The sequence below is a fragment of the Pan paniscus genome, chromosome 16 (genome assembly GCF_029289425.2).
Source record: "Pan paniscus chromosome 16, NHGRI_mPanPan1-v2.0_pri, whole genome shotgun sequence".
NCBI classification, from domain to species: Eukaryota; Metazoa; Chordata; class Mammalia; order Primates; family Hominidae; genus Pan; species Pan paniscus.
In genome coordinates, this window is record NC_073265.2 from 73,679,266 (window position 1) to 73,704,586 (window position 25,321).

Genomic DNA, 25,321 nt, shown 5'->3' on the forward strand with positions numbered 1-25,321 from the left:
CCTCCATTTCTTCATCTGTAAACAGATATTTTAGCACTCAGGGTTTTTTAAATTATTATTATTAGAATTAAGTGAGCTAGTCTGGGTGCAGTGGCTGATGCGTACAATCCTAGCACTTTGGGAGGTCAAGGTAGGTGGATTGCTGAGGCCAGGAGTTTGAGACCAGCCTGGGCAACATGGTGAAACCCTGTCTCTACAAAAAACGCAAAAATTAGTTAGGCATGTTGGTACACACCTGAAGTCCCAACTACTCAGGAAGCTGAGGTGAGAAGATCCATTGAGCCCGGGAGGTTGAGGCTACAGTGAGCCATGGTTGCACTACTGCACTCCAGCCTGGGAGATAGAGCAAGACCCTGTCTCAAAAAAAAAAAAAAAAAAAAAAAAAGGATTAAGTGAGCTAATGAATAAAACCCACTAGAGCCAGGTGCAGTGTCTTACACCTGTAATCCCAGCACTTTGAGAGGCCCTGGCAGGAGGATCAGTTAAGCCCAGGAGTGCAAAGTCACAGTGAGCTATGATCCAACCACTTGCATTCCAGCCTGGGTGACAGAACAAGACCCCTGTCTCTCTAAAAACAAACCAAACAGTGGGTGTGGTGGCTCACGCCTGTAATCCCAGCACTTTGGGAGGCTGAGGTGAGCAGATCACAAGGTCAGGAGTTCAAGACCAGCCTGGCCAATATGGTGAAACCTCGTCTCTACTAAAAATACCAAAAAAAAAAAAAAAAAAAAAATTAGTCGGGCATGGTGGTATGCACCTGTAATCCCAGCTACTTGGGAGGCTGAGGCAGGAAAATCATTTGAACTTGGGAGGCAGAGGTTGAAGTAAGCCAAGATCGTGCCATTGCACTCCAGCCTGGGCGACAGAGTGAGACTCCATCTCAAAAAAAAAACAAAACAAAACAATATACCACCAGAACAGTGCCTGACACTTAGTAAATCAGTAAATCATGGTTATTATCAGAATGTCCTCCCACTTAGAGGGCTGACAAACTCCTGCTTCTCTTCCAGACCCTGTCTAGGTGTCATATCCTACGTGAAGCCTGTCCAGACCACCCCAAGTCAGAGTTAATTGCCTTTTCATTAGTTCCTCACCTGTTTCTTTTTTTTCTTTTTTCTTTTTTTTTTTTTGAGACAGGGTCTCCCTCTGTCACCCAGGCTGGAGTGCAGTGGTGTGATCACAGCTCACTGCAGCCTCTACCTCCTGGGTTCAAGCAATCCTCTCACCTCAGCCTCCTGAATAGCTGACACTAGAGGCAGGTGCCACGGCACCTGGTTAATGTTTTTATTTTTTGTAGAGATGGGTTCTTGCTATGTTGCCCAGACTGATCTTGAACTCCTGGGTTCAAGCAATCCTCCCACCTCAGCATCCCAAGGTGTTGGGATTATAAGTGTGAGCCATTGTGCCCAGCCATATCTTTCTATCTATCTATTTTTTTTTTTTTGAGATGGAGTTTTCACTCTTGTTGCCCAGGCTAGAGTGCAGTGACTTGATCTTGGCTCGCTGCAACCTCTGCCTCCCGGGTTCAAGCGATTTTCCTGCCTCAGCCTCCTGAGCTGGGATTACAGGCGCCAGCCACCACATCCGGCTAATTTTTTATATTTTTAGTAGAGATGGGGTTTCATCATGTTGGCCAGGCTGGTCTCAAACTCCTGACCTCAGGTGATCCACCCGCTTCGACCTCCCAAGGTGCTGGGATTACAGGCGTGAGGCACCGCGCCTGGCCCCCATACCTATATTTTATATGTACTTTTTTTTTTTTTGAGACAGAGTCTCACTCTGTCACTTAGGCTGGGGTGCAGTGGCTCGATCCCAGCTCACTGCAACCTCCTCCCCCTGGATTCTAAGCAATTCTCCTGCCTCAGCCTCCCGAGTAGCTGGGATTACAGGCACCTGCCACCATGCCTGGCTAATTTTTGTATTTTTAGTAGAGACGGGGTTTCACCATGTTGGCCAGGCTGGTCTTGAACTCCTGATCTCAGGTGATCTGCCCGCCTCGGCCTCCCAAAGTGCTGGGATTACAGGCATGAGCCACCGCACCCGGCCTATACATATTTTTTTTTTAGACGGAGTCTCGCTCTGTCGCCCAGACTGGAGTGCAGTGGCGCCATCTCGGCTCACTGCAAGCTCCACCTCCTGGGTTCACGCCATTCTTCTGCCTCAGCCTTCCCAGTAGCTGGGACTACAGGCACCCGCCACCAGGCCAGCTAAGTTTTTGTATTTTTAGTAGAGACAGGATTTCACCGTGTTAGCCAGGATGGTCTCGATCTCCTGACCTCGTGATCCGCCCGTCTTGGCCTCCCAAAGTGCTAGGATTACAGGTATAAGCCACCGCGCCCGGCCAGTATTTTTATATGTCCCTTATTACATGGAACTTCTATCATGTTCAATCTTCTGAATCTAAAATAAGGTGTCAGTGCCTCACCAGAGATTCTTGCTGTCCTAAAGAAAAGCTCATTAACACATTTGGGTCTATAACTGGTGAACTCGAACTGAACTGGTGAACGAATATTTTTGGGGTGGAGCACTTCCTGTGTTGGGCCTGCCTAGTCCAGATTTGTCAACATCCTGCCTCCCAACTCCCACTGTTAACTAGGCTGCCCAGAGAAGAATGCACAATACCAGCCTCACCCCTCACCCTGGAGGCCCTAACCACACATAACTTCTTTCAGTTCCCCAAAAGGCTCTGGGCATTCCTTAAAGCCACTCTTTCTGGCATTCTCTAGCCCTTATTTCTCCCCTTTGCTTAGCCATTCTTTACTTAATCTTTAGGTTCCATCTTAGACATCATTCCCTCCACCCCCAACCACCAAAGCCTTCTCTTATCTCCCAAAATGGCTTAAATTATTCTCCCAGGCAGCCACTGAGCCCTTCATTCTTCCCCTATCACAACACTTATCACATTTTATTGTCATTACTTGTCTGGCTCTTCTGGTAAATTGTAGGCTTCACAAGCCAGGCAACATGTCTGTAAAGCTATCCCAAGTTACAGTCCCTGGCCCATAGTTGATGTCCAGTAACTGCTGTTAGGAGAAAAAATGGGTCAGGTGTAATGGCTCATGCCTGTAATCCCAGCACTTTGGGAGGCTGAGGCAGGAGGATTGCTGGAGCCCAGGAGTTCAAGACCAGCCTGGACAACATAGGGAGGACCATCTCTACAAAAAATGAGAAAAAAAATAGCTATGTGTACTAAAGCCTGGGCAACAGAGTGAGACCCTGTCTCAAAAAATAAAAAATAAAAAGAGAGAGAAAAGAAATGAACAAATGAATAAAAGGAAATGAGTGTTCAACAGCAGCAACTGCAACACATTCTCCTGCCTTTTTTCTTTTTCTTTTAGATGGAGTCTCGCTCTGCGGCCCAGGCTGGAGTGCTGTGGTGTAATCTCGGCTCACTGCAACATCCGCCTCCCAAGTTCAAGCAATTCTCCTGCCCCAGCCTCCCGAGTAGCTGGGACTACAGGCACGCGCCAGCACACCAAGTTAAGTTTTGTATTTTTAGTAGAGGCAAGGTTTTACCATGTTGGCCAGGATGGTCTCGATCTCTTGAATTTGTGATCCCAAAGTGCTGGGATTACAGGCATGAGCCACCACGTCTGGCTTCTCCTGCCTTTTTATCTTCCCAAAAGAATCTGTGCACCTAGTTTTGTTTTGTTTTGTTTTTTCGAGATGGAGTCTCTCACTATTGCCCAGGCTGGAGTGCAGTAGTGCGATCTCAGCTCACTGCAACTTCTGCCTCCCGGGTTCAAGCGATTCTCCTCCCTCAGCCTCCCAAGTAGCTGGGAGTACAGGCGTGTGCCACTACGGCCAGCTAATTTTTGTATCTTTAGTAGAGAAGTGGTTTCACAGTGTTGGCCAGGATGGTCTCCATCTCTTGACCTCATGATCCGCCCACCTCGGCCTCCCAAAGTGCTGGGATTCCAGGCGTGAGCCACCAGTACCCGGTCACACCTGAGTTTTTAAAAACAAACAAACAGCAGGGCACGGTGGCTCAAGCCTGTAATCCCAGCACTTTGGTAGGCCAACATGGGCAGATCACTTGAGCTCAAGAGTTTGAAACCAGCCTGGGCAACATAGTGAAATGCCGTATCTACAAAAAATACAAAAATTAGCCGGGTGTGGTGGCACACATATGTAGTCCCAGATATTTGGGAGGCTGAGGTGGGAGGATCGCTTGAGCCAGGAGGTCAAGGCTGCAGTGAGCCAAGATTGCACCACTGCACTCCGGCCTGGGTGACAGAGCCCGACCCCATCTTAAAAAAGTAAAAATAGGGCCAGGCATGGTGGCTCATGCCTGTAATCCCAGCACTTTGGGAGGCTGAGGCAGGCGGATCACCTGAGGTCAGGAGCTCAAGACCAGCCTGGCCAACATGGTGAAACCCCGTCTCTACAAAATACAAAAATTAGCCGGACATGGTGGCGTGCACCTGTAATCCCAGCTACTCAGGAGGCAGAGGCAGGAGAATTGCCTGAACCTGGGAGGCAGAGGTTGCAGTGAGATGAGATTGTGCCACTGCACTCCAGCCTGGGTGACAGAGCAGAACTCTGTCACAAAAAACAAACAAACAAACAAAAACACTTAAAAACAAATAAACAAAGGAGAGTTGTACTGGAAACACTTAAAATTTAAAACTAGAGACTCTCAGAATATGAATTTTCCTCACTTCCTTCAAAATCCAGCTTACCCAATTAAACATGTTTTCAAAGAAAAAAAGAAGGAAGGAAGAAAAGAGAAAAAAAGTACAAAGAAAATACTCTAATGCTGAAATGCTAAGAGTGGTTTCTATGTCTGAACTGTCCAACACAATAGCCACTCGCCACATGGGGCTCGTGAGTACTTGAAATGAGGCTTAGTCCAAATTGAGATGTACTGCAATTGATAAATACATCCTAGATATGGAAGACTTGGTATGAAAAAAGAATATAAACTACCAATTACACTGATTTCAAGAAGGGATGATCATACTTTTTTTTTTTTTGAAGCAAGATCTCTCTTGACTAGGCTGGAGTGCCGTGGCTGGATCATAGCTCCCCGCAGCCTCAAACTCCAACTCTTGGGATCTAGCGATCCTCCCACCTCAGCCTGCAGAGTAGCCAGGACTACAGGCACATGCCATCATGCCTGGTATATTAGTCAGGGTTCTCTAGATGGACAGTACTAATAGCATAGATGTATATATGAAAGGGAGTTTATTAAGGAGTACTGGGCCAGGCGCGGTGGCTCATGCCTATAATCCCAGCAGTTTGGGAGACTGAGGTGGGCTGATCACCTGAAGTCAGGGGTTTGAGACCAGTCTGGCCAACATGGTGAAAACTCGTCTCTACTAAAAATACAAGATTAGTCGGACATGGTGATGCATGCCTGTAGTCCCAGCTACTTGGGAAGCTGAGGTAGGAGAATTGCCTGAACCCGGGAGGCGGAGATTGCAGTGAGCCGAGATTGTGCCATTGCACTCCAGCCTAGGTGACAAGAGCAAAACTCCAGCTCAAAAAAAAAAAAAAGGAGTATTGGCTCACACGATCACAAGGTGAAGTCCCATAACAGGCCGCTTGCAAGCTGAGGAGCAAGAAAACCATCCTGAGTCCCAAAACCTCAAAAGTAGAAAAGCTGCAGCTTCAGTCTGTGGCAGAAGGCACAAGAGCCCCTGGCAAACCACTGACGTAAGTCCAGGAGTCCAAAAGCTGAGGTGTCCGAGGGCAGGAAGCATTCAGCACTGGAGAAAGATGGAGGTCAGGAGACTCAGCAAGTCTGTTCATTCCACTTTCTTCCGCTTTTTCTTTTTCTTTTTCTTTTCTCTTCTCCTCTCCTCTTTCTTTCTTTTTTTTGACAGAATCTTGCTCTGTTGCTCAGGCTGGAGTGCAGTGGCACGATCTCGGCTCACTGCAACCTCTGCTTCCCGGGTTCAAGCGATTCTCCTGCCTCAGCCTCCGGAGTAGCTGGGACTGCAGACGCCCACCACCACGCCTGGCTGATTTTTGTATTTTTAGTAGACACGAGGGTTTCACCATATTGGCCAGGCTTGTCTCAAACTCCTGACTTTGTGATCTGCTCGCCTCGGCCTCTCTAAGTGCTAGGATTACAGGTGTCAGCCACTGCGTCCGGCCCTCTTCTGCTTTTTCTAGCTGTGCTGGCAGCCAAGGTGATGGTGCCCACTCAGATTAAGGGTGGGTCTTCCTCTCCCAGTCCACTGACTCAAGTGTTAACCTCCTTTGGCAACGCCCTCACAGACATACCAAGGAATGATACTTTGCATCCTTCAATCCAATCAAGATGACGCTCAATATTAACCATCACACCTGGCTAATTTATAGACAAGGTCTTGGTATGTTGCCCAAGCAGGTCTTGAACTCATGGCCTCAAGCAGTCCTCCTGCCCTGGCCTCCTAAAGTGCAAGGACTATAGGCGCGAGCCACTGCACCCAGCAGTACTTTTTTGTTTTTTAAATACAAAACAAAAAGAACACATGGCATTGGTCACATGACATGGGCTTATGCTAGTGGACTGCTCTAAAACCATCAATTTAGAAAAACAATGCTCATTAACTACTATTCTCAAGTACACCTCTGTTCCTCTTCTTTTACTATAGATTCAAGGAATACATGTATGGGTTTGTTACATGGATATATTGCATAATGGAGAGGTTTAGGATGCTAGTGTACCCATCACCCAAATAGTAAACATGGTCCCAGTAGGTAGTTTTTCAACTCTCATCTCCCTTCCTCATTTTTCTCATCTCTCCCCGCTTTTAGAGGCTCCATTGTCTATTATTTCCATCTTTCTATCCGTGTATGCCCATTGTTCAGTTCCCACTTGTAAATGAGAACATTTACTATTTGATTTTCTGTTTCTGAGTTATTTCACTTAGTATAATCCTCCCAAAGTGCTGGGATTACAGGTGTGAGCCACTGTGCCCAGCCAATTAAATTTATTTTTTGTTGAGATGGGGTCTCCCTGTGTTGCCCAGGATGATCTCAAACTCCTGGGCTTAAGCAATCCTCTCACCTCAGCCTCCCAAAGTGCTGGGATTACAGGCATGAGCCACCATGCCTGGCTTAATAATATCCATTCTGACTGGTGTAAGATGGTATCTCATTGTGGTTTTAATTAGCATTTTTCTGATGATTGGTGATGTAGAGTATTTTTTCATATGTTGTTGGTTGCTTGTGTGTCTTCTTTTGAGAAATGTTTGTTTGTGTTCTTTGCCTACTTTTTAAGGAGGTTATTTGTTTTTGTCGTTGAGTTGTTTGAGTTCCTTATAGTCTCTGGATATTAGTCCTTTGTCAGATGAATAATTTGCAAATATTTTCTCCCATTCTGTAGGTTGTTTGTTTACTCTGTTGATTATTTCTTTTGCTGTGCAGGTAATACTTTTGATATATTGAGAAAAGTATATTATCAAAATTAACTTCATTTGTTTTTTATATTACATATTTATTTATTTTTTAGAGACAGAGTCTAACTCTGTTGCCCAGGCTGAAGTGCAGTGATGTGATTAAAGCTCATTGCAGCCTCAGGCCCAGCCTCCCAAATAGCTGGGTCTACAGGCACATGCCACCAGGTCCAACGAGTTAAAATAAATTTTTTTTTTTTTTAGACAGGGTCTTGCTCTATTGCATAGGCTGGAGTGCGGTGGTGCAATCACAGCTCACTGCAGTCAATCTCCCGGGCTCAAGAAATCCCAAGTAGCTGGGACTACAGGTGCGCACCACCACACCTAGGTAATTTTTTGTATTTTTTGTAGAGATGGGTTTTCCCCATGTTGCCCAGGCTGCTTTTGAACTCCTGAGCTCAGTTAATCCACCTGCCTTGGCCTCAAAAAGTGGCGGAATTACAGGTGTGAACCATTATGCCTGACCTAATTTTTAATTTTAATTTAATTTAATTTAATTTTTTTTTTTTTTGAGACAGAGTTTTGCTCTTGTTGCCCAGGCTGGAGTGCAATGGTGCGGTCTCAGCTCACTGCAGCCTCAGCCTCCTGGGTTCAAGTGATTCTTCTGGCTCAGCCTCTTGAGTAGCTGGGATTACAGACATGTGCCACCACATGGGCTAATTTGTGTATTTTTAGTAGAGACAGGGTTTCACCATGTTGGTCAGGCTGTTCTTGAACTCCTGATCTCAGGTGATCCACCCGCCTTGGCCTCCCAAAGTGCTGGGATTACAGCCACGAGCCATGCCCGGCCAATTTTTTTTTTTTTAAAGATGGAGTCTCATTCTGTTGCCCAGGTTGGAGTGCAGTGACATGATCTCGGCTCACTGCAACCTCTGCCTCCCAGGTTCAAGCAACTCTCCTGCTTCAGCCTCCTGAGTAGCTGGGACTACAGGCATGCCCCACCATATCTGGCTAATTTTTTGTACTTTTGGTAGAGATGGAGTTTCCCATCTTGGCCAGGCTGGTCTCGAACTCCTCCCCTCAGGTGATCTGCCCACCTTGGCCTCCCAAAGTGCTGGGATTACAGGCGTGAGTCACGGCACCTGGCCTCACATTCATCATATTTTTATACCAAGTATGTTGTGATAAACAGGATTTTCCTGAGAAATAGGTGGGCTTGGCATGTAGAGGTTGATTTGCAAGCTGAGTCAGATGGCCACCTCCTTTTTGCTCAGATCTGCTTTTCCAGTACTTTCCTGGTCTACTAGATGCCCTTGAACCTTGGCATTTTTTCAACACCTTTTGGTGTCACCGCTGGGGTTAGAGCATTGGTATAGCAGCAGGAGTGACCCCTCACCATGTCCTAGTCCTTGGGTCCTGTTTGTCCAATTTGCTCACCATGGCTGTCAGTTTTTATGTCTCTGGTTCTAGCCTGTGACCTGCCCACGAAACTGTACAGTTCCCTTTGCTTTATGATTTGGTTTTGTTTTTTTCTGCATTTTTTGCATGTGAGAGTTTGGCAAATATAAATGAGGTCTGTTCTTTTTTTTTTTTTTTTTTTTTTTGTGAGACGGAGTCTTGCTTTGTTGCCCAGGCTCGAGGGCAGTGGCGCAATCTCAGCTCACTGCAAACTCTGCCTCCCGGGTTCACGCCATTCTCCTGCTTCAGCCTCCCGAATAGCTGGGACTACAGGCACCCGCCACCACGCCCAGCTAATTTTTGTATTTTTAGTAGAGATGAGGTTTCATCATGTTGGCCAGGCTGGTCTCAAACTCCTGACCTCAGGTGATCCACCCACCTCGGCCTCCCAAAGTGCTGGGATTACAGGCGTGAGCCACCGCGCCCGGCCTAGGTCTGTTCTTTAGACAGATATTTTGAAATCACTCATCAGAAAATATTGATAGATGAGACATACATCACAAAAATCCTTGTAGTTGCAATAAACAACTTGCCAATATATGCAAACTATTTTCCCCTCCATTCTCTTGAATTAAGGGAGTATTTAAGGGAGGATTGATTCTTCTATGAAGCAACCATTTGGATAGAGGACTGGGTGAATCAATTAGCCACACCACTGTTCTAAATACTCAGCTTTAACATTCTTGGCCATGTCCAGTTCATTCTCTGACCACAAAAGTTCAGCTTGGTTCTTTGCCTGAATTTTCTTCTATGTAAAGTCAGACTTCCTGTATCATGCCAATTTTTTGCATTGGGTTTTTTTTTTTTTCTTTTTCTTTTGGAGACAGAGTCTCGCTTTATTGCCCAGACTGGAGTGCAGTGGCACAATCTCAGCTCACTGCAACCTCTGCCTCCCGGGCTCAAGCAATTCTCCTGCCTCAGCCTCCCACACAGCTGGGATTACAGGCATCTGCCACCACGCCTGGCTATTTTTTTGTACATATATACATATATTCCTTGAAATGGAGTTTCACTCTTGTTGCCCAGGCTGGAGTGCAATGTCATGGTCTCGGCTCAGTGCAACCTCTGCCTCCCGGGTTCAAGTGATTCTTCTGCCTCAGCCTCCCAAGTAGCTGGGATTACAGGCACCTGCCACCACACCCAGCTAATTTTTAAAATTTTTTTATTTTTAGTAGTGACAGGGGTTTCACTACATTGACCAGGCTAGTCTTGAACTCTTGACCTCAAAGTGATCCATCCACCTCAGCCTCCAAAAGTGCTGGGATTACAGGCATGAGCCATCATCCCCAGCCTGCCTTTTTTTTTTTTTAAAAGGTGCTTGGTCATGTAAACCGATCATGCCAACTTAAAAAAAATCTATATGCTTTCAGCCAAGCATGGTGGCTCACGCCTGTAATCCCAGCACTTTGGGAGGCTGAGGTGGGAAGATCTTTTGAGCTCAGGAGTTCAAGACTCTCCTGAGCAACATAGTGAGACCCCATCTCTACTAAAAATGTCAAAAATTAGCTTGGTGTGGTGGTACACATTGGTAGTCTCAGCTACTTGGGAGGCTGAGGCAGGAGGATCACTTGAGCCCAGTAGTCTGAGGTGGCAGTGAGCTGTGTTTGCACCACTGCACTCCAGCCTGGGTGACAGAGCAAGACCCTGTCTCAAAAGAAATTTAAAAAATTGGCCAGGCGTGGTGGCTCACCCATGTAATCTCAGCACTTTGGGAGGCCAAGGTGGGTGGACCACTTGAGGTCAGGAGTTCGTGACCAGCCTAGCCAACATGGTGAAACTCCGTCTCTATTAAAAATGCAAAAAAATTAGCCGCTCATGGTGATGGGTGTCTGTAATCCCAGCTTTTCGGGAGGCTGAGGCATGAGAATCACTTGAACCTGGGAGGCAGAGGTTGCGGTGAGCTGAGATCGCGCCATTGCACTCCAGCCTGGGCAACAGAGTGAGACTCCATCTCAAAAACAAAACAAAAAACAAATAAATCAAAAGAAATTTTTAAAAATCTATATGCTTATATATTCGTGTGGGAAGGAGAATAATTCTAAATAATAAATGAACATAAATCATTAGTATATGTTTCTTCCAATCCTTTCTTCCTTCCTCGGTGTGGACAGAAGTATCCCCTCTCCCTCAAAGTGCTAACATTTCTGCTTGTCTCTGGTATTAGGCAGGCAAGCTTTGGTGTTTTGGAGTCATATGACCTGGGCTCAAATCCTAACTCTGCCATTGACTAGCAGTGTGATCTTGGGCGAATGACTTAGCTTCTCTGAGCCTCAGTTTCCTCCTCTGTAAATTGGGAATAACATATTCTTATGGAAAATGTCTGGCCCACAGAAGCTAATTACAATAGTATTATGCTGGCATCATACTCCAGTTGACTTTTTTTTTTTTTTTTTCGAGATAGCGTCTTGCTCTGTCACCCAGTCTGGAGTCCAGTGCCCAGCTAATTTTTGTTTTGTTTTGTTTTGTTTTTTGTATTTTTAGTAGATGCGGTTTTGCCATGTTGGCCAGGCTGGTCTTGAACTCCTGGCCTCAAGTGATCAGCCCACCTTGGCCTCCCAAAGTGCTGGAATTATAGGTGTTAGCCACTGCTCATGGCCTCCAGCTAAGTTTTTGAAGCCCTATTCCTCCCTCTCCTGCCAGCTCTACAACTGCTGCCTTTACCTTAGAAGAAGGAAGAAGGAAGAAGAGAAGGAAAAGGAGAAGGAGGAGAAGGGGAAGGAGAAGGAGAAGGAGAAAGAAGAAGAAGAAGAAGAAGAAGAAGAAGAAGAAGAAGAAGAAGAAGAAGAGGAAGCAGCAGCAGCAGCAGTAGTAGTACAGCTTTTCTGACCTTTAGAAAGAAATATACCTCATTTCACTCTGTTATTCTTTCTGGTTAATGTCTTACTTTTCCCTTTCATTGCAAAGTCAGTGTTCTCAGATTGCATGTGGTTTACTGCCTCACCGTTCTTTCTCCCTTTTCTTCTCTGCCATGAGTCACCTGCTGTGACACTTTAGTGACCCTTAAGATACTTCAGTAAAGACCAGTGGGTTGGCAAATCCAGCAAATCCCCCCCCCCTTTTTTTTTTCTGAAACAGAGTCTCACTCTGTTGCCCAGTCTGGAGTGCAGTGGCGTGATCTTGGCTCACTGCACCCTCTGCCCCCCAGGTTCAAGCAATTCTCCCTGCCTCAGCTTCCTAAATAGCTGGGATTATAGGTGCCTACCACCATGCCCCGCTAATTTTTGTATTTTTTAGTAGAGATAGGGTTTCACCACATTGGCCAGGCTGGTCTTGAACTCCTGGGCTCCAGCAATCCACCTGCCTTGACCTCCCAAAGTGTTTGGATTACAGGCGTGAGCCACAATGGCCAGCCTCCCCTGTCTCTATTCTTCCGGATTTCACCACTGTGACATTCTGCACTCACCACTTCCCCCACCCCACCTTTTTTTTTTTTTAATGCTTTTCTCCTGTAGCTCCCGTGACCACCAGAAGTTACCCAACCAGGCAGATCAGTATCCCTTATCAGCTCACCAGTCCTGAATAATCCCTGACATTTGCATCTTCCTAGATCCCCTCTTTGAGACAGTGTGTTACAACTTTTCCTTTTTCCTCACCCCTCCCCCTTTGGTGACATTCCTTCCCTCTTGCCTGCGGTTACTTCAGAGTCAGCACCTGCACCCACACTTGACTCCTCCCCTCCAGCTCACAAGCGGAAGTATCTTCCTAGCTAAAGCCAGCCTCTCTGCGTTTGCTCTCGATCTCTCCCCTCCCACCATTTGGCCCCCCTTAGGGGACAGAACAGATCATGACTGATGCACCTTCAGCCTCTCCTGCTTTACTTTAAAATCTTGTCATCCTTTAAAATTCTTCCTTGCCCTCATCCCCCCTCCGCATAGTTACTGCCCTCTCTCTCCTCCCTCATTTCTGCCATCAAGCCCAAGCTCTCATGAAGCATTCATTTAATCTTCACAGCAGCCCATGAGGATGGTGTCAGTATTGTCCCTATAAAACAGAAGTGGAGTACAGTTGCTTTATTAAACAAGGTCACCCGGCAGGGGTTTGAAGGCAGAGAACTGGGCTTAGGGTCTGTGCCCTTGACCACTATGTCATATCATAATGCATGCCTCATACTGGATGGTGTCTGTTCCCAGCACTCAGCTCAGTGCCTTGCACATACATAGTAGGGGATTAATAAATATGTCTGACTAAATAAATACATGCTGCAAGTTCTTATTCTTTCACTCTTAGAATGACTCACTAGGCTGGGCACAGTGGCTCACGCCTGTAATCCCAGTACTTTGGGAGGCTGAGGCGGGCGGATCACGAGGTCAGATTGAGACCTTCCCGGCCAACATGGTGAAACCCTGCCTCTACTAAAAATACAAAAATTAGCTGGGTGTGGTGGCATGTGCCTGTAATCCCAACTACTCGGGAGGCTGAGACATGAGAATCGCTTGAACCCAAGAAGCGGAGGTTGCAGTGAGCTATCATGCCACTGCACTGTAGCCTGGCGACAGAGCAAGACTCTGTCTTAAAAAAAAAAAAAAGACACTAATCCAGGGATTCTCGAAAAATGTAGGGGCTTAGGTTTATAGCTACTTTTCTGAAAGAAGCCACAGTTCTCATGAGTTTGTCATAGGAGTCTGTGTCCATACCAAGTTAATAACTTTTTTTTTTTTTTTTTTTTTTTTGAGACAGGGTCTCACTCGGTCAACCTCCTGGGCTCAAAGGATTCTCCCAAGTAGCTGGGACTACAGCTGTGCGCCACCACACCTGGCTAATTTTTTTTTTTTTTTTTTGTATTTTTTTGTAGAGATGCGGTTTTGCCATGTTGCCCAAGCTGGTCTTGAACTCCTGGCCTCAAGTGATCTGCCTGTTTTGGTTTCTCAAAGTGCTAGGACTACAGGTGTGAGCCACCGCGTTCGGCCACAACTGCTTGATTCATTCATTTTTCTGTCTCCAGTTTCATTTTCCCCCTTCTCCTCCGCCTTACATCCTGTACAATGCCAGTAGATGACTAGATTGTCAATGTCTCATTTTAATTCTGTTGCTGGTAAAAACATAAGAATAGGCCAGGTGGCACAGTGGCTCATGCCTGTAATCCCAGCACTTTGGTAGGCTGAGGCGGCAGATCACCTGCAGTCAGGAGTTCAAGACCAGCCTGACCAACATGGTGAAACCCTATCTCTACTAAAAATACAAAAATTAGCCAGGTGCAGTTGCACTCACTTGTAATCCCAGCTGGTAGGAAGGCTCGGGTGGGAGGATCACTTGAAGCTGGGAGGCAGAGGTTTCAGTGGGCCAAAATCACATCACTGCACTCCAGCCTGGGCAACAGAGTGAGACTCTGTCTAAAACAAACAAACAAACAAATATATATATATAAATATGAATAATTCATACATATATGAATAAATAATTTTCTCTACCTAAAAAGTCTTGAATGCCCTCACCCCACTGCCTCCAACATAAAAATCAAACACTCTGGCCCAACAGCCAAGGCTTTCAGTAATCAAAGCCCAACACACTTTACTAGTACTCCCATTTTTCTCCTGCTTGAATTCTCTGCCCCAGGCAAACCAAAGTCTTCTAACTTCAAAGCCTATGTTCTAACTCGTCTTTCAGCAGTTCATTCAACAATAATGTATTTCATTCCTGATCTGAACCAGGCATTATGCTACTGGTGGGACTACACAAATGAATACAATACAGTCTTTACCCTCGAGAGACTATCAATCTAATTTGGGAGAGAGATGTGAAAACAAAAATCTAAAAACATGGAATGACAAATTGTCCATGGGAGTTATTCTTGCCTGGAGGTGGGGTGGAGCTGAGAGTAAAGGAGACTTTTCTTTCTATGTTCAACATGTCTGCACTCTTTACCTGTTTCTTTTATAACATGCATGCTTTACTTTTGTAACCAGGGAAAAAAAATCACATTACATGAAAATTATGATTAATTCAATTCTGAACACTTGAGTTCAAAGAAAAAGCCCATAACTGTCAAAAACATAGTAAAATTAAGGAAGAAAGGACAATGAACCAATAGAAAAAAGTGGACAAAGCTATGAAAAGGCATTTCTCAGAATATGAAACATTTATGGTCAACAAACATATAAAGATATATTCAACTTCATTAATCATCAGAGAGGTACAAGTCAAAACCACAGTGAGATTCCATTTGATGTCTATTTGAGTGGCAAAAATGAAGAAATCTGACAATAGCTTGCATTGGAGAGGATGTGGATCAAGAGAATCTCATATACAATGTTGTTAGAAGTGTAAATTGGTTTAAAAAAATCAAACCAGAACAAAACAAAACCCCAAAACCACTTTGGTAAACAACTGGAAATTATCTTGTGAAGCTGAACATTCACAATAGAATTGTGACCACCAATTCTATTTCTATGTAAATAAGAAAAAGAAATTCTCGCATTTGAGCAGCGTTGGGTTTTACATGAAAGTTTTTGGTAGCACTTTTGCAATAACAGAAATCTGCAGCAACCCAATGCTCAATATCGGGAAATCAGGTGTATTAGTTTGGGTTCCCCAAAAGCAGAGCCTGAGACAAGGACTTGGGTGCAGGTTGTGTATTTGGGAATTGATGATGTGTGTGGAGGACAGCAGGTCTAACGGAGAGGAACGAGTGAGGTAGGGTAGGAGGGAAAGCCAGCGCAGGGGCGTGATTGATTTTTGGAGTCCTCTGAAAAGTGTAAAAAATGCCTCCCAGAATTGTCCATCTGAAGGATAGGAGACTGGGGCATTTATTTCTTGGCTCATACCTGCCAGTGGTTGAAGGCTGTGTTAATTCTCTTTACTTTCAGACTACGCCTGTGAGAGGGCTGAGTAGGCTCTTATGGCTTTGAAAAGGCCTTGAAACAGAAATTGGAGAGGCCCAAGACCTGACACTTGCAGCGGAAATTGTAAGCGAAGGCTCCCATGAAACTGGCCACCATATATTCAGGGCTAAGAGGCCAAGGATAAGAATACAGGCCACCAAGAGTTTCTGTTGCATGGGAAAAATGAAAGTTAGTATAGTCACACATTAGAATTGTCTATAGCAGCCACGAGAAATAAATGCAACTATATGCATCAAGCCTGAGATGAATTTTAACAATATAACACAAAAAGTGAAAAAGAAACCCCAGGATATTACATAGGAAATGACACTGTTTTAGTAAAGAAAACAAGAACTAAAATTAACGATATATGTTTTGGGAACATGTATGCATGTATCTGTGTGTGTGTGTGTGTGTGTGTGTGTATGTATACAAATATATATGACTTACTGTACCCAACTGGTTTTTTAGTTTTCAAAAATTTATAATATGTGTGTGTATGTATATATACACACGTATACAAATACTGCTGGAATGCAATGGTGTGCTCACAGGCCTTTTAATTTTTTTTTTTAAGAGATGGAGGGGGTCACATTTTGTTGCCCAGGCTGGACTTGAACTCTTGGTCTCAAGTGATTCTCCTGTCTCAGCTTTCCAAGTAACGGAGATTATAGGCATATGCCACTGTGCCCATTTTATTTATTTATTTATTTTTTGAGACAGAGTCTAGCTCTGTCATCCAGGCTGGAGTACAGTGGCGCGATCTCGGCTCATGGCAACCTCCGTCTCCTGGGTTCAAGCAATTCTCCTGCCTCAGCCTCCCATGAAGCTGGGATTACAGGTGTGCACCACCATGCCCAGCTAATTTTTGTATTTTTAGTAAAGATCACATTGGCTAGGCTGGTTTCAAACTCCTGACCTCAGGTGATCCACCTGCTTGGGCCTCCCAAAGTGCTGGGATTACAAGCATGAGCCACTGTGCCTATTCCCCATTTTACAATTTTTTATTTTTATTTTATTTATTTTATTTTTTATTTTTTGAGATGGAGTTTCTCTCTTGTTGCCCAGGCTGAAGTGCAATGGCGCGATCTCGGCTCACCACAACCTCTGCCTCCCGGGCTCAAGCGATTCTCCTTCCTCAGCCTGTAATACCGAGTAGCTGGTATTACAGATATGTGCCACCACACCCGGCTAATTTTGTATTTTTAGTAGAGATGGGGTTTCTCCTTGTTGGTCAGGCTGGGCTCAAACTCCTGACTTCAGGTGATCCGCCTGCCTCGGCCTCCCAAAGAGCTGGGATTACAGGTGTGAGCCACCACACCTGGCCTATTTTACAATTTTAAATAAAATTTTTAAATAAAAGTATTTTTGCTGGGTACAGTAAGCTCACACCTATAATCCCAGCACTTTGAGAGGCCAAGGCAGGAGGATTGTTTGAGGCCAGGAATTTGAGACCAGCCTGGGCAACATTTTTGTGGAGAGAACTGTCTCTACAAAAATAAAATTTAAAATGAATAAATTTAAAGACAAACAAACAAGAATTAGCTGTGCATGGTGATGCAAGCCTGTGGTTCCAGCTACTCGGGAGACTGAGGTGGGAGGATCACCTGAGCCTGGGAGGTTGAGGCTGCAGTAAGCCATGATTGCACCATTGCACTCCAGCCTGGGTGACAGAGCAAGACATTGTCTCTAAATACATAAATACACACACACACACACACACGTATAAATACATTAAGAACAAGAAAATGATAAACACAAGATTAGGCACTGGGTAGGGGGATATGTATAAGTAGTCAATTCAGCCACTGCAGCCTTGAACTCCTGGGCTCAAGCAATCCTCCTGCTTCATCCTCCCAAGGACCACAGGCATGTGCCCCTATGCCTAGGTTTTTTGTTTGTTTGTTTGTTTGTTTGTTTGTTTTTTGTAGAGACAGGGTCTCTATGTTGCCCAGGCTGGTCTCAAACTCCTGGCCGCCAGCAATCCTCCTGCCTTGGTGTCCCAAAGTGCAGAGATTACAGGCATTAGCCACTGTGCCTGGCCAAGGAGGTTAATTTTGTTCCCTCCTAAATCCCCAGGGCCTAACAGTTCCTGGCACATGACAGGCACCAAACATTTATTTGTGTAATGCACGTAGTTTAGCTAGGAAGAAGAAATACAGGCTAAGAGCCAATTATGGAAGAATTTTTAATGCTCCAGTTCAACTCAACTCAGACATATGTCCTCTTAATTTCTTCCCTAGCTCAGACTCCAGCTCATATTTAACCAAACAATAAAATGGTCTCATTTCTGGCCCATTTCTGGCCCTCGTCCTCATCAGTTACTCTTTTCTGCCCCTTCCACCTGTCTTACTTGCCCTCTTGCTACCTTAGCTTTTTATCTCTAGAAGCCTTGGTTTTCCAGGTTCCCTTAAGGCCCTTGGCTACATGCTTTGGCAGTTTCCACACTGTCAGATGATCACACACCTGCTAGGTATTCTTGCCTTTGCTCCTACCAATCCACCCTTCACCCTTTTGCACTCTGCTCTTTACCTGCAGAGGTGGACTTTGAAAGCAGCACCATCTGGGCTCCTTGCTTGTAGGCTTCCTGCTGGCTCAGCCAGTGGGAGGTACTGAAGGAGACCTGAGAGAAAGAAGAGAAGTATGGCTCTTCTTTCCTCCAAGCTCCTGTTGGCTGTCCTTCTCCTACACAAGGACTGGTAACTGTTCCATCTCTTTGCCCCTTCGGGCCAGTGGTTGATAATGGCTTCCCAGTAGATGCTAGACCTGGGGTGCTTCACTGTCCCTTTTTGGTTTCCCTCAACCCTGCTTACATTTCTGTACACTGTCCCTTTACTAACTCTCCTCGGATACACATTTTGAGCAGTTCATCTGTTCCCTGCTGATCTTAGTTGATACAAAAGCAAAAATATACAATAGTATCTTTTTAAGAAAATTGATTCACAAAACTCACCCCTTTAAAGCATACAATTTAGTGGTTCTTAGCATGTGCCAGCAAATTGTATCTTTTTTCATTTCATATGTAATCAAATGTTTCTTCGTGTCAATAAATTATACGTTTCACATCACCAGTTACTTAACCATTCATAATGTTTCTAAATTTTCACTATCATTCTATAAGTACTATGGTAAATATTGTTGTGTGTGTGGCTGTTTTCTTTTGGGGAGTAGTATTTCTCTTTTTTTTTTGTCTTTTTTTTTTGAGGCGGAGTCTCTCTCTGTCGCCCGGGCTGGAGTGCAGTGGCATGATCTCAGCTCACTGCAACCTCTGCCTCACAGGATCAAATGATTCTCCTGCCTCAGCCTCCCTAGTAGCTGGGATTACAGACATGCGCCACCATGCTCAGCTAATTTTTTTATTTTTTATTTTTTGGTAGAAACAGGATTTCACCATGTTGGCCAGGCTGGTCTTGCACTCCTGACCTCAGGTGATCCACCCGCCTCAGCCTCCCAAAGTGCTGGGATTATAGGCATGAGCCACCGCGCCCGGCCTCAAATTGCTTTTTTAAAGGATAGCAATTTACCCTGCCACAGTTTTCTCTTGACTGTACCAATTGCATTATCTCTTTAGCATTGAAAGTACATAAGGTATGTATACTTTGCTAATGTAGTAAGTAGTCTTAACATTTGAACTTCTTTGATAGCCATACCAATTCTAAACCATTTAAAGCTGTTTTTAGCTAAATGGGACTGGAGGGTCAGTGATTTTGAGGGCGTGGGGTGGAGAGAAGGTTAGAAGGATTTGCTCTCCTACTTTCTTCCTTCTTTTTTCCAGACTCTTCACCTTGTTTATACATCAGTTTCCTCCTCTTCATTAAGCTATGCCTCTTCAGGGCCTAGCATAGTGTCTGGCACTGTCCAGAATATCAATAAACATTTATGAAATGGATAAATGATGGAAGAAGAAAGTTATGAAATATGCACAGTGTTGGTCATCCTAGCATTAGAGCATTAACTGTGCATTAACTGCTCTCCTTCTAATGGACTCTCCGGAACCAACACTTTTCATTCCCTTCTAATAAATATATTGCTAATGCTCAAGGACAGTTAAATGCTTTGGACTAGTGGGTTACTTTCTGGAATACCTACATACTCATTCCTGCCAGTTGAGCTACATGCCTAATAACAGTCTGCTGTGTTTGGTCCTAAACCTATTTATGGTAGCTATATGCCAGAGTTTAATAAACTGATGAATTATCCATCAGTTTATTAAAATTACATAAATAGATTAAACATAAGCATGAAAAGAGCTGTCTCTATGACATGTCAGTTGCATGCTTTGAAAATATTAGCTAAAGACCAGTTGAAATTACTACTAAACCAGATGTGAGCAAGAGAACTACAAAAGGTTTTTTTTTAAAGCCTCTACTTATACTGCTTTGTAAGAAGTTTTAAGTACACAGTCAACTTGGAAGCCAGGTTTTATATATATATATGTATTTGTAAATAGCCAAGCATGGTGGTGCACGCCTGCAGTCCCAGCTACTCAGGAGGCTGAGGTGGGAGGATCATTTGTACCTAGGAGGTTGAGGCTGCAGTGAGTCATTATCGCACCACTGTACTCTTAACACTCTAGCCTAGGTGACTGACAAAAAAAAAAAAAAAGGATAGGAAAGCATAGAAAATGCATCGTGGATATGATTGATGTAAGAAAGGCAGCTCAAGAACAATAATCAAAAAAGGTTTGGTCCTAGGTCTAAAGATTGGCAAGGCAAGTGGGTGTTCTTTATAGTTTTGAAGTTAAAATGAAATATTAGGGTGTATATTTACCATTTGTTGTTATTCACTGCTTAAATATTCTTTTCCAATTAAAGGATGAACTATTGGGCCAGGTCTAATTTTTTGGGCATCAGGAGTCGGGAAGGCGATGTAAATCCTTATCCTTATCCTCTAAATCCTTTTGTTTCCATAGAAGGGCAGGTAGGAGTGAAGTTGTTGATTCTTCCAGCAGAGACTTACCTAACTGCTGAATTCAGACCTGCCTGACCTAAGAGAGGGTGCAATCTTCTCTAATTAGACATGGTTAATATTGTTAGGCCTCTGCAAAGGGGAGAATGGAGGTTTTGGGAAAATAATTTTATTTTTTATTTTTTCCTTTTTATGGAGAACAGGGTCTTGCTATGTTGCCCAGGCTGGTCTTTAACTCCTGGGTTCAAGCAATCCTCCCACCTCTGCCTCCCTAAGTGCTGGAATTACAGGTGTGAGCAACCATGCCTGGCTGGAAATAATTTTAATTCAGGGAAAAATATTAAAAAGCTTATTGGCCACCATCTAAGCCACATTCTTCAGTTCAGCTTTATTGGTAATAAAGCTGATATTTTCACCTTTCCATTGCTTCCAAACTTATAAGGAAGAGATTAAACTTATTGCCCTTATAATACTCCAACAGTGTTAGATAAGATGGCTTCAATGTATTGTCACAACTAAGGTAACAGTTACAATCAAGACATTATTTTTCCTTTTATTTTAGTCCACCATTCTATTCATTCAAATAAAAAATTGTCTCTGGTCTACCTTGTTTGAAGTTCAATCTGTATCTTGAGCTGGACAAAGAAGAAAATGTTTATAGCCCCTGAGAAATATTGATATTAGGAAATATATACTGAGAAGGGAAGAGAAACCCAAACATGGCTCCTGTCAATCCTTCCATCCCACCCCTCCACAGCATCTTAGAAGAGTCTCGTCTGTCCCGTTGATTTCTGGGACATGTAAACATGGCAAGCTTAAGGGTGCAGGCTATCTGGCTATAGTTGAGCCTCTTTTCAATGTCCTTTGTGACCCAGCAGTGGGTTATGGAATCAATGTAGTAGGTCCTGATCAGCATTTAAAAAGAATAAGATTAATCAGTTGAAAATATCAGAGTGCATTTCATAAAATAAGGGTAGTATTTCATGAAACTTCTGTTTTACGGGGTGTGTGTGTGTGTGTGTGTGCGTGTGTGTAGGCATGCGTATGTTCTGGGTTGAGGTGTAAAATACATTTCTTATGGAGGATTGCAGTCAAAAAAGTTTTCAAAGTACTAGTTTAAGGTGCACATTTCTTTTTCCTTTCCATTTTACTCTTTGCTAATTTGTTCTCGCTCTGAAACTGTGCTGGTGAATAGAAATTGTAGTCATTAATAGCCAGAGAAGCAAGGCCCAACTTTCAGTCTGTAAACAGCTGTAATGCAAAGACTGTTGCCCCTAACTCATTGCTCTGAGTCAATTAGATGTCCCAATATTAGGACTGATGGGTTGAGACCTCAAACCTCATTAAGTAAGAAGTTACAGGACAATTTATTTGCAAATTTATTACCTGCACTGTTCAAGCCTCAGTGGTTCTTCCTGACATGCAAAAGACACAGGGTTCAGCTTGGCATTCAGGACCATTTTTGATATAGTCATTATTTTTCCTTTTCTTTTAGTCCATGAAACCCCATTTCCTACCTTACCTTTCCACATTGATTCCCCTACTTTTCTTCTACACCAGTCCTGTGCTCCAGCCAAATGGATTTCTTGGTGCTCCCCTCTGAACACTCCATCTATTTCCCACTGTGGGTTCTTGGTTGTACTGTTCCTTCTGCCTGGGACAGTCTCCTTACTCAGCCCATCTCTATTTGCTAAAGTCCCATCTACACTTCAAAGATTCATTTCCAAATTCCTTTCCAGAGTCCTAATATATTTTTCTTTTTCTTTTGAGACAGATTCTCACTCTGTTGCCCAGACTGGAGTGCAGTGGTGCAATCTCAGCTCACTGCAACCTCCACCTCCTGGGTTCAAGTGATTCTCATGCTTCAGCCACCCAAGTAGCTGGGACTACAGGCGTGCCACCATGCCTGTACTTTTAGTAGAGATGGGGTTTCACCATGTTGGCCAGGCTGGTCCCATACTCCTGACCTCAGGTGATCCACCAGCCTCGGCCTTCCAAGTAGCTGGGATTACAGGCGTGAGCCATCATGCCCAGCCCTAATATTTTTTTCTTTCGAACCCCATAAATATCTTTTAAAAAACACCTTTCTTAAAAATACTTTTAAAAGCTACTTAAAGATACCATTTCCCTGCTTCCAGGAGAAATATACATGCACTATAAAAATAAGAAAATATAGATGTCACAGAAGAAAAGTCTCGTTTTAAAATCTACGCGTTATACTTATTTATGTATATTTATATATTGCCATCTGCTATATCACCTTATAATGTGCTTTTAATTATAAAGATTTCCCACATCATTAAATCTTTTTATTTACCATGATTTTTAATGGCCACAAACTCTAGTTTATTTAACAATCATATAACTATAATACAATAATATTGGACATTTTTCCTGCTTATAGGTAGGGTGCAATATTTTGAGGTAATATAAATGGACTAATATCTGGGATATGGTGACAAATCTTCCAAAGAGCACAATATTTTTTGCAAACAAGAAATTAGGGCCTGAGATAATTAGGAGAAATGTAAGTTCCCAATGAAACTCTGGAGATATTGGCAGGTATGCTGGGTTTCTTAAGTGGTACACAGGTTTGGAGTCAATTGTACTTAAATTTTAAAGGACAGTGACCCCAGCTGCCCTAAGGATGATTGTAGAGGGTAATCCAGGCAGCTGATCCATGGAAGCATGCATGCCTCCCTACCTCAAAATATTTCAATCTTTATGCACTCTTTAAATCTTGTAGGAAGAGGCGGACTTCTCTGACTTTTTGCTCACCCCTTTCCCCCTTCCCCCTTCTCATCTACTTTTCCTTTTCTGGTTTCTTGCACCATCAATTATCCTATATCTATCTGCCATTCTCCCCTCTCAGCTCCTTTAGTTAAGGTCTCCCCACTCAAGTTAGGAAAAAAAAAAAAAAAAAAAAAAAATCACCGGCCAGGCGTGGTGGCTCATGCCTGTAATTCCAGCACTTTGGGAGGCTAAGGCAGGTGGATCACCTTAGGTCAGGAGTTCGAGACCAGCCTGGCCAACATGGCGAACCCCCATCTCTACTAAAAATACAAAAGTTAGGGCCGGGTGCGGTGGCTCATGCATGTAATCCCAGCACTTTCAGAGGCCGAGGCGGGTGGATGACCTGAGTTCAGGAGTTTGAGACCAGCCTGACCAACATGTTGAAACCCCATTTCCACTAAAAATACAAAATTAGTCGGGCATGGTGGCGCATGCCTGTAATCCCAGCTACTCGGGAGGCTGAGGCAGGAGAATCGGTTGAAGCCAGGAGGCAGAGGTTGCAGTGAGCCGAGATTGTGCCATTGCACTGCAGCCTGGGCAACAAGAGCGAAACTCTCTCTCAAAAAAAAAAAAAAAAAAAAGCCAGGCATGGTGGCGTGCGCCTGTAATTCCAGCTACTTTGAAGGCTGAGGCTGGATTATCACTGGAACTCTGGAGGTAGAGGTTGCAGTGAGCCGAGACCACGCAATTGCACTACAGCCTGGGCTGCAAGACCGAAACTCCGTCTCAAAAGAAAAAAAAAACAAAAAACAAAAAACAATCAACTTTTCCCTTTACTCTTTTGCAGAGAGGGAGGGTCTCGCTATGTTGCCCAGGCTGAACTCAAACTTCTCGGCTTAAGGGATGCTTTTGCCTCAGCTTCCACAGTAGGACCCAACTTTCTCCTTTACTCTTGGTACTTCTTGAGCTCCAGGCCTACTTTTCTCTCTCTCACTGCCGAACATTTGAAATCATCACCCTTTATTAACTCCATTGCTTCATCGGCTAACATACTCTTTAGACGAGCTCTTCAGCTCAGTTCTGTGCCTGGTGCACAGCAGGCTCCGGCTGCATGTTAGTTCCAGCCATCTTGCAAATTTGCATCTCCTTCCTGGAGAAGGAATTTCTCCATGGTTAGCAGTGTGTGCTCACTCCTAGTCACCAGGGCCTCATCTCCGTGTTCCCACACCCTGACCTTGCTGCCGCCCTGATGCTGCGGACCCAGTTTCCAGGTACGCCGGGTTCTTGGAAGGTCCTGCCGGTCACCCTCCCAGCCTTCTGCCAGACTCACTGAGTTCTCACCCTGCACAGTCATCGTTTCCCCAGTAACCCTGAGAGATCTCCCAGTCTACCTCTTCGAGGCACCCGTTGCCAGTCCTCCATCTCTGTTTGCCGCGCGTCCCTCGGTTACCCCAGAGGCAACACGTCAGGCTGCCCCGCACCTCCAAGCCTGCGCGAATGTCCTTGTAGCCAGCTATGACCAAACATTTAGGGCGCACCTGAGCGCCAGGCCCACGCCACCCCTGCTTGCTTTCACTTAACAGCCTCGACTAGGCCCCCTATGCGCCAGGTCTCAGTGAAGAGGACGCAGTCCCGGGTCCTGGGCGCTCTTTGCCGGGCGAGACAGCTGCGTAGGCAGATCCTGTTCCTCTAGTGGGCGGCCTCGGCCCCTGCCCCGAGGCGCGTCAGAGGACAAGAGGCCCAGGTCGCTGGGAGCGGCTGCCTGCCCGACCGCACAGGGTGCCTAGCACGGGTGGCGGGGACTGGAGCCGGGCGGGGGCCGGCCGGGGTCGGGGGTCCAGCCCTGAGCGGCGCCGTCCCCGCCCCGCCCCGTCCCGTCGCGTCCCGCCCCGCCCTACCCGCCGCCGCCGTCGTCGCCGTCGCCGGGCCTGCGCCGCGCAGCCCGCCTCGGGCGGGAGGCGGGAGGCCGGGCCCAGGCCGGGGCAGCCCCTCCACCGCACCGTCCTGGGCCGGTGCCCAGGTCCGAGTCGCCTTCCGCCTGCCCCCCCCCCCCCCCCCCCCCGCCAATCCCCCGCC

General features: G+C 45.1%; 1 protein-coding gene across 1 annotated transcript in view; it reads right to left on the bottom strand.

Annotated features, from left to right (window-relative positions):
• Positions 1 to 18,154, bottom strand: part of SEC11A (SEC11 homolog A, signal peptidase complex subunit) — a 71,297-nt gene extending 53,143 nt beyond the window's left edge. Inside the window, exons 1-3 of the mRNA XM_063596896.1 lie at positions 18,137 to 18,154; positions 13,995 to 14,116; positions 236 to 353 (exon numbers count right to left, since the gene is read on the bottom strand). The gene's annotated coding sequence lies outside the window, so the exon portion shown is untranslated. The remainder of the gene's footprint in view (positions 1 to 235; positions 354 to 13,994; positions 14,117 to 18,136) is intronic.
• Positions 18,155 to 25,321: the final 7,167 nt, after the last annotated feature.